Consider the following 10,332-nt stretch of genomic DNA (forward strand, 5'->3'; position numbering starts at 1 on the left):
TTTTTTGTTAAATAACCTGTCAAATTATTGTACGGAGGTATCAGTTTTTAGTGACCATAATCCTGTTTTATTAGAATTGAAGCTTGCTGATTTAATTTCTTTAAAATCAGTGAAAGGTAGAGGTGGAGTAAACCTAATGGTTAAAGATCAGAACCGAAAGCTGAAATGGTCAAAAATAGTCCCTGAAACTTTTCTTCAGGAGGTTCTGTCCAAGGTGGAGGATGAAGTTGCAATATGTTTATCTAATAGAATACAAAGCAAAGAGGTCATAATGGCTTTTGATAATATCTGTACAGAAATTAACTGTGGCCTTCAGAAGAAATCTAGGCAGAAGTTATTAGTGGGCAAAAGATGGTTTGATAGGAAATGTTCAAAAGCACATGAAGTCCTACTAAAAGCCCTGAAGGCCACTCCTAAAATCCGAGCAGATATAGTAAGTGCAAGGTCTGTGTGTAAAAAATCTATTTTAGAAAGAAAGAGGGATCTGAAAGAAAATGCTGTAGCCCAACTTCTTGATCCAGAAATTTTAAAAAATAGTGGCCAATTCTGGAATATTATAAATCAGCCACTTTTTTCTGATGATTCTAACTCCCCTCTAGAGGCAAATATTCCTGATGAGGGTTGGATCAGACATTTTAGTCAGATATATTCAGAAACTAGTAGTGCTGTTACCTCTGCTGCCATTACAGAAACTGAGGCAGCGGAATGTTGTATTGCTAAGGCCGCTGTCACCTTTGTGGCAGCTGAAGTGGAACGGGCTATAGATTTGACCCTGAAAAATAAAGCTATGGGCCCTGATGGAGTTCCAGGGGACATTTTTAAATGTGCTCCAAAGTTCTGGTCAAAACTTCTTTGTGATGTTTTTAATGTTCTTACAACAGACAAAATCCCGGACTCCTGGAAAAAATCCATCATCATACCGGTCTTTAAAAAGGGTAACAGGCAAGACCCATCCTGTTACAGACCTATTTCGTTGATTGATTCATCTGTGAAAATTCTGGGCCGGGTTATTTTAACAAAACTGAATGATTGGTTAATTGAGAAAGGGGTCCTTTCAAACGTTCAGTATGGTTTTAGACCTAAAAGGAGCACAATAGACCAAGGTCTTAATTTGCACTTATTGATTGAAAAATACACGAGGGCCAAGGAGGGGTCCATGTACCTGGGGTTCATGGACCTCTCGTCAGCTTTTGACCTTGTAAATCGTTCTAAACTTTGGAAGATCCTGCTGGACATAGGATTGGACAGGGCCCTTGTTAATCTTCTAGCAGACCTCCATACTGATCTTATAGCTGCGGTTAGAGTCACCCCGGAGGGGCGTTGCACAAGTCACTTTAAGTCTGAAAGGGGCGTTAGGCAGGGTTGCATTTTGGCACCTCTCCTATTTACTGTCTATATAAATGCCCTAGAGCCTTCCTTAAATGCAGTAACCCTTGATGTTCCTCGTATAGGAGAACTTGGTATCCCAGTTCTCCTATACGCAGATGATGCTGTCTTACTTTCACGGACTGGCGTCGGTCTCCAACGTTTACTGGACGCCTTTGAGGACTTTATGGGTTCTTTGGACCTAAAGATAAATGTTAAAAAGTCTCAAATTATGATAATGGGCAAGGGCAAAAACAACAAGTCCATAAAAACATTTACTTGTGGGAAACAAGAGCTTTGCAGAGTGACTACCTTTCCCTATCTGGGGATAACTTTTGATGAGAGAGGAACCTGGGGCCCCCAGATAAAAATTAGAAACATTTCTCTTGCTAGGTCCTCTTCTGCCCTCCTGAGTTTTATAAAAAAACTGGGAGCTAGGCCAATAGTAACTCTGCTTAAAATCTATAAAGCTAAATGCCTTGCTGTTGCTACATATGGTAGTGCTATTTGGGGTAATTGTTCCATGGAAAATATCCAGATTACTGAGAACAAGTTTCTAAGATCTATTCTCTCTGTACCACAGTCGACCTCAACATATATTGTCCACTCTGAACTTGGTATAGGATATATATCAGGCATGATTAAAGTGGTCCCCGTCTTGGCGTGGTTAAAGATATGGCTGAACCAAGAAATTCCCCTCAACCATCTCATCTTAAAAGATTGTTTGCAGCTAGATAGAGTAAACAATATACCGTGGCTAGCTTATATTAAAAACTGTCTTGATAAGCTAGGGAGACCAGATCTTTTTCCTTCTCCCGCCTCAATAACCGCAAAAGACATTGTTCTGATCAAAGGTATGATGGGAGACTTGTTAAGTCTGGAAAGGGAACAAGTAGAACTTGAGAAACCTACGGTGAGGACTAGCATTATCTTGAGTACCCATTTCAGCCCTGAACCATACTTAACTATTGTAAACCTGCCTTACCATCGTTTTCTTTTAACTCGTTTTCGGCTTAATTTGATTAATTTATCCCTTGGTCACTTTCCAACCTGGTGTGCCCCCGAAAACGCTTTGTCGTGTAAGTGTGACAACTTCTCGACTCAGAACACACTGCATTTTTTAATGTTCTGTGATCACTTCACGGCATTAAGACGGAAATTTTTAATCCCGATCCTTAAGGAGGCAGGGTTTTTACAAGTTAAGCCGGCTCTTTTGTTTCTCCAGTTACTACAGTCCCCCAGGATCATGTTTTCTGTTGCTAGCTTTCTTGTGGGGGCTATTAGGATTAAGAAAAGGATGTTGTCCAACAATCCTATAAATATGTTACAATAATTGGGAGATTCTTATATTGTCTACTTGTAAAGGATACTCCCTGAATTTCTTCTATACCACATTCTTATATACAAGTGATGTGAATTGTTTGTCTTACTTAACTGACCTCTTTTTAAAGATTTTAATAATTGGGTTTTTAGATACTACATAGCTTTTAGATTTTCTTTGTGTAAATAGAAACAGTATGTAAATATATCATGATTTGATTCTGTATTAATTATGAACTGTTGATTAAGTGTAATTGTATTGTTCCTATGTCTTTTTATGATATTAATTTATCGAAATAAAGCATTATGACTGACTGACTGATTTACGCGGAATTGTACTAATAACTTTATTAAACTCTGTGTGATCCTTAGGGGTACCCTCTAATGCACTAGGTGCAGAGAGGTGTCCTTCTTTACCCCCAGAAGCACCATTAACAACACGGTCACTCCTCATTTTTGTTACCATATCATGTTTGCCTAGCATCTCCTGATACTGGTGAGCGGTGTCAGCCTTAGAATGAAGCTGGCCCAATCTTGTGGAAGAATTCAGCTGCCCTCCAGGTGCTCCTTCCTGACCACCCACATTGCTGCCCGGGACAGTATTTTTATTTTGAGAGAGCTGGGGTTTCTTTTTTCCTTTCCCTGCTAAAAATAAAGAGGGTATATTGCGCTTACCACCAGCCTCTCCTAGCATTCCTTAATGTTTCTCCTCCACAGCTTCAGGAATGCCATTGGTATTGCCGCTGCATTGAAGTGCCGAACCGCCCCTTGCTGTTCTGGAGGCGCCAGCAGAGATCTGTGATTTCCCGTCTCTGGTCGGTTTCGGGGGCATATTAGTGAGGAGCATGGCCGGAGTTGCACCGCCTCCAGCCACGGCATCGCTCTCGGCCGCTGCAGTGAGACACAGAGAACGCGAAGACCGAAGCAGATGCCAAACCAAAGTAGTGCAGGTCGCCTGGCTGCGGGGCAACGAAAACACACCAAATCATGCCGCGTACTTTTAGCAGCGGATTTAGACTGCCCGATTCTTACCATAATTCAGTCACAGGGGAGGGGTCCAGGAGCAGCAGCGTACTCGTCTATCGCCGCAGCCACCATCTTGCCTCTCTCTCAGCATCAATGGGAATATATTTTCTAATGTAAACTTGAGGGGAAAAAATCCTAATGTAATTTTATATATTTACATTAATTAAAGATTTATTTCAAAATGACAAATTTAGTACTGTAGCATTTTTATTTAGTTCTACATTGAAAATAAATGTACATTTATATATTTAATATAAGTGTTTTTTACAAACTTAATCCAAGGTTAATAAACTGTTTTACTTTTCCCGACACTTTACCAATGGAAGATTCCTCATCCAGGGCAGTCATCTCAATATGGTAAAATATATGGAAAAGATCTCTATACTTCACCAAAGGGAGATCTTGCAGTCGGGCAGATATCTCTGCATGGTAAATCATAGGGAAAATTTCCCTATACTTTATCATACAAAGATCTCCATCCTGGTAGGGGAGGATATAGTTCACTTCTGCTTGAATCAGGAATTGTTTTTCACCATTAATTCGAATTTAGGGTACAATGGCCCTAGACAGAAGCAGGTAACTGTGCAACACGTACAATCTGATTTTAGATGTAATAAAATGGGTTACAAATTGAGGTGGCTGGACATCTATACTATATAAAGAGTCTTGCACATAGTTTTTCTATTAATTCCATTAACTCTCTAAGTTTTTTTACTTCTTACAAAAGGTGTTTCCTACTAATGACATGTTCATAAGCTTTTTGATGAAAGGTGCCTGAGAGTAGTGTGTTTCACTCAGTCTGCTTCCTCTTTAGCCAATGAATTAAATAATTTAGGGGGTGATTATGATGGAGGACGGACTTAAGTCCGTCTGCCATTGTTCTGGGAATTAGGACCGGCTGCCTATATGGCGGCGGTCCTGCACATGTATTTACAATGTGACCGCCACTGTGGTGGACGCATTGTGCATGTTTACCATTGCGACGGGTGCCACTGGTTGTAGCACCCGCCGCAATGATAAAAATGCATGTTGTGCATTTCTCTGCACTACCTGGCAGGCACCACGCTGTGCCTGCCACCTGGTCTTGGGAACTGTAGTTACATGCCCCTGCAAAAGGGGGGCCCACAATGGGCCCTTACAATACATCCTCACCAACCGTTGAATGACAATTGAACCACCATACAGAGGCTAGCAGGGATGCAGCATCCATATCTGGCTGGCTGTCCCTGCTAGGCACCGCCACCATTTTGTGGATGCGGGATGGGTCCGACAGGCAATCATAAAAATTGCCTGTGTCAGAGCCGTGGCGGACTGGCCTTCCGTCCGCCAGCACACCGCCCACCATCTTAATCTGGTGCTGGAGAATGGCCGCATGATGGCAGTGGACCCATCACCGTCAGGCTGCCGGTGGTGGGTTCAGTGCCATCATAATAACCCCCTTAGTCTCTATAACTTTTTACCTATTTCACAAACAACTAATACTAGGGAGTGAACCAGGTCTCCCTGGACTCATAATTTACTTTTGTGTAATTTGGTGATCATGATTACCATATTTGAGCTGTGCATGGCATGGGACAGACACACTGACAATATGGGGCTTTTTGTTAAGAATGAACTCCTTCAGTGCTATTGATGTAACCTCCATGTCACGACTGCTCACAACTGGACGCTATTGACATGGAGGCAATATCAAAGCACCTGGCACTGGAGCAGCAGCTGTTGTGTGCTTTGGTACTCCCCTAATCCCATGGAAGATCTTTCAAATCTCCGCCCTATATCCCTCCTACCCTACCCTGGAAAAACATGTCAATAAACATCTATCTGACCATATCGAATCGGCTGGCTACCTGGACCCATCTCAATTAAGCTTCCGCCCCAATTATAGTACGGAAACTACATTGGTGGCCATAACAGACAACATCAGGCTTGCGCTAGATCCGGGCCAATCAACCCTCCTGGTGCTTCTAGACCTCTCTAGCGCATTCGACACGGTCAACCACCAGACTCTGCTCGGAAGAGTGAGGGAAGCAGGGATTGTGGGAGTGGCACTGCAATGGATAACCAGCTCCCTCTATAATCGCACTCAGACTATCAATCTGGGCCCATATCGGTCCAATACAGAAATACTGACCAAGGAAGTGCCTCAGGGCTCTTGTTTGAGCCCAACTATGTTCAACATCTACGTTGCCCCCTTGGCTACTCTGTTAGGGAGCCACGGGTTTGTCCCGATATCCTATGCAGATGACACCCAACTCACCTTCTCCTTTAATAAATCATCCCAGACATCCCAAGCCTCTTTTTCTTCCGGCATGCTGGGCATCTCACAATAGATGAGTAACAACTTTTTACAACTGAATGCTAGTAAGACGGAAATCATGCTTTTCGGAGAAGCTCCGCTTTTATGGGCACCAAGCTGGTGGCCTAAAGAGTTGGGAACTGTTCCTGCCCCAAAAAATCTAGGGGTGCATCTCGATCAGACTCTAACAATGAAAGAACATGTTACCCACACGATTGGTGCATGCTTTCATGTGTTGGACCTTCTGAGAAGAGCTTTCCCCTACCTCCCGGACTCCTTATGAAAGACTCTTATACAAGCCCTGGTACTGAATAAACTAGATTATTGCAACGCTCTCCTGATTTCAGCCAACGAGGCTGCCTTAAATCGCCTTCAAGTGGTACAAAACACCGCAGCACGCTTAGTTGCAAACACATCCTACAGGTCAGCCTTGCTCCCTCTTCTACGACAACTACACTGGTTACCTGTACGGAAACGGGTGAAGTTTAAGATCTGCTGCCTGACACACAAGGCAATATGGGGAAACGGTCCCTCCTACTTGGCGGAGAGGTTTCACCATTCTATCCCCCAGGGGACCTGCGATCTCGGTCGAAATCCCTGCTCAAAATCCCTAGGATTAAAAAAACACAAACAGGAGGAAGAGCCTATTCATACCCGGCACCTTTAATATGGAATCAGCTCCCTTTGGCCTTAAGACAATGCCCTGATTACCTGAAATTCAGAAAGGCCCTCAAAACCACCCTTTTTTAGTGTAGCATACCATCACAACTTCTTCTGCAATTCCGCAAGCACCGAGATACCCCTCTGGGAGTGATTCATGCGCTATATAAGCTAATAATAATAATAATAACCCATCACCCTCCCTGGGTCAGAGCAAAGACTCTCCTGCCCCAGCCCATAGGGTGTGAAGGTCCTGCAACTGACATGATTGTATCAGTGAAGCAATGACCTCAGTTACAGAGACTGACAGTCAGGAAACGACTTTATGGTTTCCCTGCAAGTGCAAAGGGGGCAGAAAACGGCCCTGTTCTTGCTTGTAAGGTACTGTGCAAAATGTGAGGTAATGCTGGAAACCTGCACAACTACGCTTTGCAGCAATACCGTTTTTAACCTGAATAGCACAGGTGAGCACACTGGATGTGATCACCTGGTGCTTTCACTAGGCACCCAGGATGTTTGCCTCTCATTACATGGTGGGGAAGGTAAAATGATACATGACCTTGCCCCCATTAATAATAATAATACTGTAAAAACTGGCAGCCCCACCCCTCTACCAGAAATTTTAAGAATGCATTGCATTGCAAAACACAGTTTCAGGTTGTATTTTTTGTGTATATATTAATGCTTGTTTCTATACTGTTTCATGCTCCATGTGACCCTTGCATAGAGGATGCTGTGAAGTAAGTTGCCAGGTTGTTGACCGGTGTTCATGATTGAGCTCAAAATTTCATGCTTTAGTTCATCCTGTACTCCAGAATAGTTTTTGTTTTTGCCGAAAGGCATGTAACCACTGCATAGTAAACACTGTTAACTGTGTTGCCTTCAGTGATCAGGTTGTTGGTGAGTGCTCACGATGAGTCTTCACATTTCATGCATTATGTCATCCTCCATTCCAGAAATGCATTGCTTTATCAAACTGGTGCGTTTCAGTACTGTTTCATTTCACATGTGACCCTTGAATAGTGGATACTGTGAACTGAGTTGCTTGCATTCATCAGGTTTTCAGTGGGTGTACAAGATGGGGACTTCACATTTCATACTTTAGGTCATCCTGCATTCCATGAATGTTTTTGCTTTTTCTGAATGGTAGATTTCTTTTCTGTTTCATCTCACTTGTGACCCTGGCATTCCCTAAAAGCACTGCTTTTTCCAGAGGATTTGCTTCAATACTGTTTTATGCCACCTATGACCCATGGGTTGTGGATACTGTGAACTAGGTGCTTTTGGTTCATATAGCTATGGACAATTTGAGAGCTTTGGAGTTGAGGCTGAAGGCAGGGTGTTTCTCACTGGGAACGTCACAGTGTTATAATTGTTTTCACGATACAACCTTATTCAATGTTGGCCTCTCTGCAGAGCCCACTGAACAGAGGTCACATATGTGCAAATATTATCATTTTGTGTGTGTGTTTTATTAGAGTTCTTTGGTATAGTATTGTTGTTGGTTGTTGCTTTTTTGTAGGTTTTGTAATTGGTAGAATATGTGAAACTGTTATCATTTGTTAAATTGTGCTTTATTTCAGTGCATTTTCTTTGCATATTTTATTTCTCTTTTTACAACATATATAATGTGTGCTTTCTGTTGCACAGCATGATTTGTTTTTCTCCACTTCTACTTTTAGAGAAGTCAATTTTTTTTATTTTTGTTCACACAATATCAATGTTTTACTTCGTTTTTCACTGTGTTTCTTCAGGTTTTTCTCTTTGAAAATGTGTGCTCTCAACTTTCATATATGGCTTCGCTCAAGAGGTCTACTGCTGCAGCACTGGAGCTGATTCTGGAATCCAGTTCAGAACTGGAGCCATGCATGATTAAGAGACTGCCACTGCATCAAATGGTGAGGGTGGAGAGGACTCTGACAGCAATTTCTCTGTTGGAGAGGAATTGAGAGAGGAATCTGATTTCGCTCATGATGGCGACACTTCTGTCGTTGCCAAGAAAAGCCCAAGGACTACAGAGCAGGAAGTGGAAGTTCCATGGGTAATGTACCTTAAGCTTACCCACAGTCTCTGAGACTTGTGTCTTTTGGAGCACGGGTGGAGAAGTGGCTGATATTGGTTGCTCCAGATGGAGTCCAAACTGTTTTTCCTACTTTTACCGGATTTGTGTTTGTTCTGTGTACACAGACAATTTCACTCCAATTGATTATTTTAGTCTCTTCATAGATGATCATTTTCTCTGAAAGATTGTTGTTCAAGTTAACCTCCATGCCCAACAATATTTGACGCAGGATATGCTTCAGCCCCATTCAAGAGTGTATTAGTGTACTGAGGACGTTTTGGAGTCTTACCTTCCAGAGAGCATTATTTACAAGCCAACAGTGTCCTCCTATTGGTCTTATGACCAAGTGTGAAGCCATAAGTAGAGATTGTGTTTTGCTTCTGCAGTGAATGTTGCATTACATGATAACTTCCTGGCCCTTTTGACAAAACCTTGCCTACAATCATGCACTAGGCCTGTGGATCCCTGGAGATTCTGGATCTTTCCCCTCACGCCAATGTGAAGAAAATGTGTGTTTTAGACAAAGTTTGAAAGGGCTTGTGGGTCAACAAATCTTGAGCGATCCACACAAATCACACCACTCTTCACTCCTTGAGGTGTTTAGTTCTTAGAAATGTCTGGTTTGGTAGGTTTTTCTGGATGGGGGCTGATAAAGGCCCAAACTTTACAGCCGCCCACCTTAAAAAAAAATTATTCGTTTTGAGTGGACATTTTTAATCTGTTCATGTTGCATTTTGGTGCCTCTCCAGTCACAGGCAAATGGCTCACTCACAGAAGTGGGACACTGTTTTAATGGAAAACATGTGGGAATGCTGAGTAGAAGGATATTCGTTGATCCCTGTAGGTTTCGGAACGTTTCCTCAGAGAGGAAAATGTATGTTTTTAGCTTTTTGCGACCGCAGCATCTCAGCCATTTGTGCACCCAACACCTATGGTTTCTTGCTTGGTCTGACGGGTCAGTGGTCCTAGGAAATGGAGCAAGAAGCCTGCAGCTGTGGGCTGTGTGGCTCACTCACCAGGGGCTGCTTTCATTCATGCTCCTGGGGACCTGGCTGTAGCTCATTGCTCTTCCAGCTCCAAAATGGCAATCACCTGCCTGGGAGTTTGCATAAGCCTTTAAAGGTTATTCCACAGCAAGTGCAGTTCAGGGTTTTTTTCTTTCCTTTTCCGGTATAGCTGTTTCTTCCTTAATTTCATCATGATTGTCCCAATTGTTTTCTGTCTTGTGATGTTTGATGTTATTTCCTTTTCTTCTTCTTTTGCTATAGATGGGCTTCCATCTGGTTGGAGTGTGCATCAAAACAAAGCTGTTTCTTTGCTTGTTTCTCACTCCATAAACTTACTGATCCTGACTATTCACTCCAGAACTCTAAAAGACTGTTGGATTCCTGTTTTTTCCAATCTATTCAAGTCTCCATTCACCACGGAGGTTCTTTCATGTCACTGGCTTTTTAATCCCAAGATGATGGTAGCTTCTCTAGGGCACTTGTTTTCCACACATTCCTTAATGTGGTAACATGATGGGTATAGAAAATGAACACAATTATTTTGGGCTGTGAATATCTGGACCTGGATTGCTGGTCGACGTCTTGAGGTTTGCATG

At 42.5% G+C, this 10,332-nt stretch overlaps 1 long non-coding RNA gene across 1 annotated transcript in view; it reads left to right on the forward strand.

Annotated features, from left to right (window-relative positions):
• Positions 1-3,532, forward strand: part of LOC146821767 (uncharacterized) — a 91,976-nt gene extending 88,444 nt beyond the window's left edge. Inside the window, exon 3 of the long non-coding RNA XR_014962769.1 lies at positions 3,403-3,532. This is a non-coding gene — a long non-coding RNA (uncharacterized LOC146821767). The remainder of the gene's footprint in view (positions 1-3,402) is intronic.
• Positions 3,533-10,332: the final 6,800 nt, after the last annotated feature.

Source organism: Triturus cristatus, chromosome 6, assembly GCF_964204655.1.
Source record: "Triturus cristatus chromosome 6, aTriCri1.1, whole genome shotgun sequence".
NCBI classification, from domain to species: Eukaryota; Metazoa; Chordata; class Amphibia; order Caudata; family Salamandridae; genus Triturus; species Triturus cristatus.